General features: G+C 41.8%; 1 pseudogene; it reads left to right on the top strand.

The window, feature by feature from the left end:
* Positions 1-1468: 1468 nt before the first annotated feature.
* LOC103194767 lies at positions 1469-2016 on the top strand (annotated as a pseudogene).
* The last annotated feature ends 7459 nt before the right edge of the window (positions 2017-9475 follow it).

Here is a 9475-nt window from a genome sequence, read left to right as displayed (position 1 = left end):
GAACCTTAAGCTGTCATACTTTCCTGGTTCCAGACTCTCATAAGCTCCTATTTCAAAGCTCCTACCATGTTCGAAGGGAGCTCTGGTAGCATAGTGGCTAAGGCACTTGACTGCTCACCAGATGGCTGGCGATTCAAACCCATCAGCCACTCCTCGGAAGGAAGGTTGGGCAATCCTACTTCCGTAGTGATACTGCCTCGGAAACCCAAGGAGGGGTCACTATGAGTCAGGGCTGACTTGACGGCACATAACAACAACAACAACCATGTTCGAAAGGAGCTCTGGTGGCGTAGTGGATAAGGTGTTTGGCTGCTAACCAGAAAGTCAGCAGTTTAAACCCACCAGCAGCTCTGTGGAAGGAAGATGGGGCAATCTACTTCTGTAAAGATTTATAGTCTTGGAAACCCAATGGGGGTAGCTATGAGTCAGAATCGACTCAATGGCAATAAGTTTGGGCTATTTTGTTTTTACCATGTTCCAAGAGCCTTGGTGATGCAGTGGTTAAAGTGTTAGCCTGCTTACCAGAAAGATCAGCAGTTTGAACCCATCAGCCCTGTGCAGGAGAAAGATGTGGGAGTCTGCTTCCATAAAGATTCACAGTCTTGGAAACCCTATGGTCACTATGAGTTGGAATTGACTTGACAGCAATGGTTTTTTTTTGTTTTGTTTTGTTTTGTTTTTTGGAGGGGGCATAGTTATCATGTTCCAATTCTTCAGCAACCTGTAAGGGGATAATAGAGGTTTCCCTTTCCATAACAAACCAGGAGACAGAGTCAGAGAGGTTGGGACAGCCAGTAAATGGTGGAGTTGAACTAGAGCCCACTTTGATTCTCTCTAAGGCAGAGATTCAGGGAGCTTGGATGGGTCATTGCACTCTACATTGACCCCCTAGCCCTGGGGGACATCAGCACAGCAGGATGAGCAAAGCCACCAAACTGTGTACACCTCTATGATGGAGGGTCACCCATTCCATTCCTAGGACCTCTGACTGGGGCGAGTTTGGCCTTCCTCTGGTTCTGTGACCTGGCATGGCCCAGAGACTACATGTGTTAGCCCAGTGACTGCCTTTCCACCACTTCCCAACTGTCCGTCTGTTGTTGCTGATTGAGGCTTCTCTATCCTTGTCCCTCCACTCTCCCCACTCAGCCTCATTTATGGCCTCCTCCACTGCTAGCTACTCTTTGCTGGGGACAGGTTGGCATTGAGGCCTGGGGTAACACCTTCAGGGACAACATAGACCAAGAAACTATTTCCCCAACAGAGTAGGATCACCTCCCTTTCCAGGCCCCAAGGGAACATTTTACCTGAGACCACTGTCCCTTCCACTCACCCCATCTGGGGCTCATTGTCACTACCTCAACTGTACCACCACCTCCTCTATCACCTGTCCTGCTGCCTGCAGGAAGCACAGTGGTTAAGAACTCAGACTTTGGCTCTTCCTATAAGCAGCCTGAGGTGATCTTGCAAAATGGTTTGCTACTCACTTAACCCAGAAAACCCCACAAAATCATGCAAATCAAGAGGTTCAAATCTTCAGGTCCATTTAAGAACACTCGTGAAACTGCTCAGGCCATGAAGGGTATGCATATCTGAAAAGCTACCAACAATTTGAAAGATGTCACTTTGCAGAAGCAACGTGTGCCATTCTGACATTACAATGGTGAAGTTGGTAGGTGTGCCCAGGCCAAACAGTGGGGTTGGACACAGGGTCGGTGGCCCAAAAAGAGTGCTGAACTTTTGCTACACATGCTTAAAGATGCAGAGAGTAATGCTGAACTTAAGCGTTTAGATGTCGATTCTCTGGTCATTGAGAACATGCAGGAGAACAAAGCTCCCAAGATGCATCATCGCACTTATAGAGCTCATGGTTGGATCAGCCCATATATGAGCTCTCCCTGCCACATTGAGATGATCCTTACTGAAAAGGGACAAATTGTTCCTAAACTAGAAGAAAAAGATATCTCAGAAGAAACTGAAGAAACAGAAACTTACGGCTCAGAGGTAAATTCAGCATAAAATAAAATGCAAATAAAAGTTTTTTAAAAAGAAAAGAACTCAGACTTTGGTGCCAGCTTGCCTGGGTTTGAATCCCAACTGTGCCATTTGCCAGTTCTATGATATTATTTAGGAGCTCTGGTAGCATAGTGGCTAAAGCACTTGACTGCTAACCAGTAGGCTGGCGGTTCAAACCCACCAGCCACTCCTCGGAAGGAAGGTTGGGCAATCCTACTTCCGTAGTGATACTGCCTCGGAAACCCAAGGAGGGGTCGCTATGAGTCGGGGGCTGACTCGACGGCACATAACAACAACAACACGATCTTATTTAAGTTGTTTAACCTTTCTGTGCCTCTGTTTACTCATCTGTAAATTGGGCAATATAGGACTGACCCCAGTATATTGGTGTAAAATCAATTTAAAATACTGGGAGCAGAGACTGGCATTTGGCAAGCATTTGCTATCATTATTTTCAGGTTGTTGTTTTGTTGTTATGTGCCGTCAAGTAGGACCCGACTCATAGTGACCCCTCCTTGGGTTTCCAAGGCAGTATCACTACCGAAGTAGATTGCCCAACCTTCCTTCCAAGGAGTGGCTGGTGGGTTTGAACCGCCAGCCTTCTGGTTAGCAGTCAAGTGCCTTAGGCACTATACTACCAGAGCTCCTTTTATTTTCATAGCACCTATGATCTTTTGCCTCTTCATTTCTCTCCACCTAAAATGCCTTTCTTTCACCTGAAAAATGCCTACTTATCTTTCAGGACCTCTCCCAGGCATCATCTCCTCCATAAAGCCATCTCTCACTTGGTGCCTTCTCCTACATATGCTCCCTGCCCCACCCTATCTATTACTTTCCCCGTAGACTATCCCCTTCCTCTAGGCAACCAGAATTTTTCCCCACACAGAAGGAACGTTCTCTGTAGACATGGGGAAGAGGGCCTTATTTCACTCTGGGCCTCTCCCTAGCAAGGTGTTCAGCAGGAGCAGAGTGCCAGGAAGCATTTGCATACTCTAAAACCCTGGAATTTTTCTTATCATTGTATTGGATTTGTCCACAGCCTTGGGAACCCTATGGTCACTATGAGTTGGAATTGACTTGACAGCAATGTTTTTTTTTTTTTTCCTTTGTTAAAAAAAGAAAAGAAAATGTGTGTTGCAATATTGTGTTGTTGTTGTTGAGAATGTACACAGCAAAACATACGCCTATTCAACTGTTTCTACATGTGCAATTCAGTGACATTGATTGCATCCTTAGAGTTGTGCAACCATCCTCACCTCCCTTCTCCTAGTTGTTCCTCCCACATTAACGTAAACCCACAGCCTTATTCTTACCTATTCTTTAAGTTGCTGTTGTCACTTTGATCTCATAGAGATAATTCTTAAAAGAGCTTAAGGAGCTCTGGTGGCACAGTGCCTAAGGCATTTGACTGCTAACCAAAAGATTGGCAGTTCAAACCCACCAGCCACTCCGTGGAAGGAAGACTGGGTGATCTACTTCCACAAATATTTATCACCTTGGAAACCCAGTGAAGTCACTATGAGTCAGAATTGACTTCATGGCAGTGGGTTGTTTTTTTTTGTTTGTTTCTTTTCTTTTATGCTCAAGGCAGACTTTTTACTAGTTAAGCTAGACTATTGTTTGATTTTAAGAAGATTTCAGGGAATATCTTTGGTTTAAGATTTAAAGGTTATCCCAATGTAATAGTTTCATTCAGTCTCTATGGCTCCAGAAAGTCTGGAATCCATGAAAGTTTTAAATTCTGTCCTACATTTTCTCCCTTTTGATCAACATTCTTCTATAAATTCTTCCATATATTCAGTAATGGTAGCTAAGCACCATTCAGTTCTTCTGGTCTCATAGCAAAGGAGGCAGTGTTCATGGAGGCAATTAGCCACACATCCCATATCCTAATCCAATTCTAGGAGCTCTGGTAGTATAGTGCGTAAGGCACTTGACTGCTAACCAGAAGGCTGGTGGTTCAAACCCACCAGCCACTCCTCGGAAGGAAGGTTGGGCAATCTACTTCCGTAGTGATATTGCCTCGGAAACCCAAGGAGGGGTCACTATGAGTCGGGTCCAACTGATGGTACATAACAACAACAACAATCCAATTCTTGATTCTCCTTCCTCTGTTGCTCCAGGCAAATAGAGACCAATTGTTGTGCCTTGGATGGCCAATTGTGAACTTTTAAGACGAGGGGCACTATACAATGAACTGCTTGTAGACCAAAAGCACTAAACATATTATTATGCCAATTAACTGGATTGTCCCAGGAAACTATGGCCCTAAATCTCCAAACCAAGGAACCAACTCCCATTCTGGCTGCACTTCTCCCAGGACAGATCTGTTAGTTCTTCTGGCAGTCCATGGCACTTAAAGTTTTCTCCACCAGCACCACAACTCAAAAGGATCAACTCTTTTTCAGTCTTCCTTATTCATTGTCCAACTCTCACATGCATACAAGGCAATTGAAAATACCACAGCTTGGATTGGGCACACCTTAGTCTTCAAGGAGACATATTTGCTCTTCAGCACTTTAAAGAGGTCTTTTGCAGCAGATTTGCCCAGAGCAATATGTCATCTGATGTCTTGACTGCTGCTTCCATTGGTGTTGATGTTCATGGATTAGAAGAGGTAATATTGTTAAGATGTCACTACTCCCCAAAACAGTCTACAAGTTTAAAGCAATTCTGATCAAAATCCCAACAGCCTATTTTTCAGAAGTGAGAAAACCAATCTTCAACTTTACATGGAAGGACAAGAGGCCCTCATTCCCTAAAGCAATGTTGAAAGCAAAGAAGAAAGTAGGAGGACTCACATTTCCTTATTTTAAAATGTATTATATACAGATCAGTAATCAAAACAACCTGGTACTGGTATACAACAGACACATAGACCAATGGAATAGAAGGAAGCATCCAGAATAAACCCACACATCTGTGGTCAACTGATTTTTACAAGGGTGATAAGTCCATTTGATGAGGAAAGAAGAACCTCTTCAATAAATGATGTTTGGAAAATGGATTTTCCAAACTTTCTTCCTGTATTTATCATTTGCATCTGTCCCTCTTTTCTATCTTTTCCTGCTCTTTGAGCCTACAAAAAAAAAAAAAAAAAAACCTCACTGCCGTAGAGTCATTTCCAACTCATAGTGACCCCACCTTGGGTTTCTGAGGCAGTATCTCTACGGAAGTAGATTGCTCAATCTTCCTTCCAAGGAGTGGCTGGTGGGTTTGAAATGCCAGCCTTCTGGTTAGCAGTCAAATGCCTTAGGCACTACACCACCAGAGCTCCCTTATCCCTGGGCAAATGCTGCTCTTTTGATCTCTTATGATTGATTGTTCTAAGGATTGTGTTCCTCCCTATTGTTATTGTGTACCTCATAGGCCTGTTTACTGTTTGGCTGAAAGTTGATCCATGAAGATGAGTTCAGTTCCTAGCTTGAAGGGTGTCTAAAGGCCATTGTGTCAGGTGTTCCACCAGCCATTATCAGACCACTGAGCCTGGTCCTTTGTTTTTAATGGATTTGAGTTTTATTCCAAATTTGTGGGACTGCTCTATCCAGGATCCCCTACTGTGATTCCTTTCAGAGTGGTCAGCCAGTGGTAGATGAGCACTAGTCTCATGGTTGTAGAATCCAAGGTTGTGTATACAATAAGTCCAAAAGAGAGACAAATAGTTGCACCTTACATGGTCACTCACAAGTGATGGTCGATTGCTACTCACCATGGTATGATGTAGAACATAGTCGTTGTGTACTATGTTATGCCAATTGACCTTGATGTCCTCTGAGTATGTTTCTGAGCCCCCAGGCCCATTGACTCATTCTTTGGTGTTTGGTTATGGCTAAGAAGTTGTTATAACTTTACCCTTTCTATGCTCTACTGCTGGTATAGTGCCTAAGGCATTTGACTGCTAACCAGAAGGCTGGTGGTTCAAGCCCACCCACCACTCCTTGGAAGGAAGATTGGGCAATCTACTTCTGTAATGATACTCCCTTAAAACCCCAAGGAGGGGTCGCTATGAGTCAGATCCAACTCAATGGCAGTGAGTTTGGTTTGGAGTTGTATTTACAGTACATATATACACATGTGTAGAAATATCCTCTGTTAAATCTATATGTATTCATGGGTATATTCCAATTTGCCTTTCCACATCTGTTCAGCTTCATGTCTACCTATGTATCTACTTGTGGATTATTGTTATTACTGTTATTGCAGGATTATGCATGTACTAGTATTTACCTTTGTCACTTTTAGATCTTGTTCTCCTCCCAATGTCTTCCTTTGCTTTAATCTGTTTGTGCTACATCCCCCTTATTGTATATTACCTTTTCCTTCATTCAAGTTAATATGTGTCTATGCTCTAGTTAGTGATTTACCTTCCCTTCCCCATGACCCCTGGTAACCTTCAAAAAAATGTTTCTTTCTATGTGTAGACCTTTTCTTGACTTTTTGCAATAGTAGTCTCATATAATATTTGTCCTTTCATGATTGACTAATTTCACTCAGCATAATGTCCTCTAGGTTCATCCTTGTTATAAGGTACTTTGCAGATTCATCATTATTCTTTAACACCATGTAGTATTCCATTATGTGTATGTACCACAGTTTATCTATTCAACTGTCAATGGGACTTTAGGTTGGTTCCATCTTTTGCTATTGTGAATAATGCTACAATGAACATGGATGTGTATATATCTGTTTGTGTCACAGCTCTTATTTCTGTAGGATATAAACCTAGGAGCAAATACCCACAAACATGAGAGTAGAGATTCAAATGGATAGTTGTACAGCAATGTTCACTCAAGTGCTATTCACAATAGCCAAATGGTGGGAAACAACCTAAATGCCCATTAACAGGTGAATGAGTAAACAAGGTAGTACATACATACGAGGGCTTTGAACTGGTATTTCCCAGTCAAGTCAGGGCTGACAAAGTGAAACTGTAATAATCTCGAATTTGTAAAATGTGGGTGTTCTGGAACTGAAACTGGACAGGAAAATTTACAGGTGAATGCTCTGCTAGAATTTGAATATCCCTCCTCTAAAACAAGGGTAGTACATGCATTGCATAGCAACCAAATCTCTTGATTGACAGAGTTGGAAACAACTGTGCCCTACTCAAAGATGGCAGACAACTGTACTGCTTTGAATGTGTGTTACTCTTCACAATCCTGAAAATAACTCTGTCTTCTGCTAGGCTTCTGAAAGGGCTCACTACATCTCTTCTGAATCTCAAATTCTACATTCTACAAATTCATGTGTGTCTAATTTTGCTGCATCAGCCATAACTGAACCAATTCACACTGGTTTGAAGCCCTGATACAGAAAAAAGAATATTACTCAGTCAGTAGGAGAAATGAAGTCTTGATAATGCTACAATATGGATGGAGCTTGAAGACATTTTGCTGAGTGAAATAAGTCAATTACAAAAGGACAAATATTGTATGACCTCACTTATATAAAAAGACAAGAAAAGGTAAATGTATAGAGAACAAAGTTTATTAGTAGTTTCCAAGGGTCAGAGTAAGGGGAGAAGGGAGCTAATGGTGATGGAAAAATCACATTGAACTAGGGTAGGGTTACACAGCTGATTATTAGAATTGCTGTCAATAAGTTTTACACCTATAAAAAGTTGAGCTGGCAAAAGTTGTGTGATTGATATATTTAGAACAATGACCAAAAAAAAAAACAACAACTGAGGCTGCTTATATAGTGAGAATGGCCAGACTTCGTCTCACCTACTTTGGCCATGTTGTCAGAAGGGACCATTCCCTGAAGAAAGATATCATGCCTGGTAAAGTGGAGGGTCACTGAAAAAGGGAAGGCCTTCATTGAGATGGATTGACACAGTGGCTGCAATGATGGGTTTGGGTATAGCAGAGATTGTGAGGCTGGCACAGGACCAGGCAGTATTTCATTCTGTGGCACATAGAGTCGCTATGAGTCAGAGTTGACTCGGAGGCATCTAATAACAACAATCCGTGAATGTGGAACATCTTTGCATTTATTTAAGTCTTCTTTAATTGCTTTCAGTAGTGTTTTATAATTTTCATTGTGTAATGCCTTCACATCACTGGTTAGATTTATTTCTAGGTATTTTATTCTCTTAGACAATATTGTAAATGGACTTGTTTCCCTGATTTCCCTTTCAGATTTCTCATTGATGGTGAATAGAAACACAATTGGTTTTTCATTAATCTTGTATCCTGCCACTTTGCTGAACTCTTCCATTGCTCTAAAAGTTTTCTTTCTTTCCGTCTTTGGGTGTTTTTTTTTTTTTTTTTTTTCTTTTTCTTTTTATTGTAATTTGGAGAAAGTTAACAGAGCAAATTCATTTTCCATTCAACAGTTCATATACATTTTGTTTCATGACATTGATTGCATCCCCATAATGTAACAACTCTCTTTCCACTTCCTCCCTGTTAACTTTTCCCTGTGTCCTCTCCTGTGCATTCCTGTCCTCTGAGCTATCTCCCTGTGCAAATGCTTCCCTTCTGATCTCCAATAGTTGATTGTTCTGAGGAGTGTACTTATAGGGTAAGTACCTGGTAATTTTTCACCTTATAGGCCTGTCTACTGTCTGGCTGTAAGCCATGGGAGTGAGTTCAGTTCCAGGCCTGAGGGTGACTAGGAGCCACCATCTCAGGGTTTCACCAGTCTCTATCAGACCAGTAAACCTGGTCACTTTATGATTTTTGAGTTTCATTCCACATTTTTTTCCTGCTTTATCCAAGATCTTCTATTTTGATCCCTTTCCAAGTGGTTGACAGTGGTAGCCATCTAGTTAGTTCTTCTAGTTTCAGGGTCATGTAGGTCATGAGGTTCACATGGTCCTCTAGTCCCTGGGACTAATTTTTTCCATGAATCTTTGATATTCTTCATTCTTCTTTTCTCTATATGAGGAGAGACCAATTGCTCCATCTTAAATGGCCACTCGCAAGCTTTTAAGACCTTGGTCACTACTCACCAAAGTGGGATATAGAACAATATTTTAATGTACTATGTTATGCCAATTGAGCTTGATGTCCCCTGCGACCATGGTCCTGAGCCCAGAGGCCCAACAACTCACTCCTTCAGGGTGGTTAGCTGTAGTTAAGAAGTTATCATAATTTTGCCCCCTGTTAGTTCTGTTTAGGTGGACATTCTTTTTTTTTGTCCCAACCAGCTAAGTTTTTATTGGTCTCTAAGAGTGTTCATGGAGTCTGGATTGGGATTGCATTGAATCTATAGATTCCTTTGGGTAATACTGACATTTGCACAATCAGTCTTCCTATCCATGAGCATGGTATGTTCTTCCATTATGTAGATCTCTTATAGCTTCTTACAGTAGTGTTTTGTACTTTTCTTTGGCTAGGTATTTTTAGTCTCTGGTAAGATTTATTCCCCAAATAGCCAATCTTTTTGATGTTGTTGTTGCTGTTACGTGCCGTCAAGTCAGACCTGACTCATAGAGACCCCTCCTTGGGTTTCCGAG

The sequence above is a fragment of the Orycteropus afer genome, unplaced genomic scaffold (assembly GCF_000298275.1).
Source record: "Orycteropus afer afer isolate SDZICR_OR568_19922 unplaced genomic scaffold, OryAfe1.0 scaffold00004, whole genome shotgun sequence".
Lineage (NCBI taxonomy): Eukaryota > Metazoa > Chordata > Mammalia > Tubulidentata > Orycteropodidae > Orycteropus > Orycteropus afer.
Note: the sequence above shows the minus strand (reverse complement) of the source record. Positions and strands in the feature narration are given on the sequence as shown.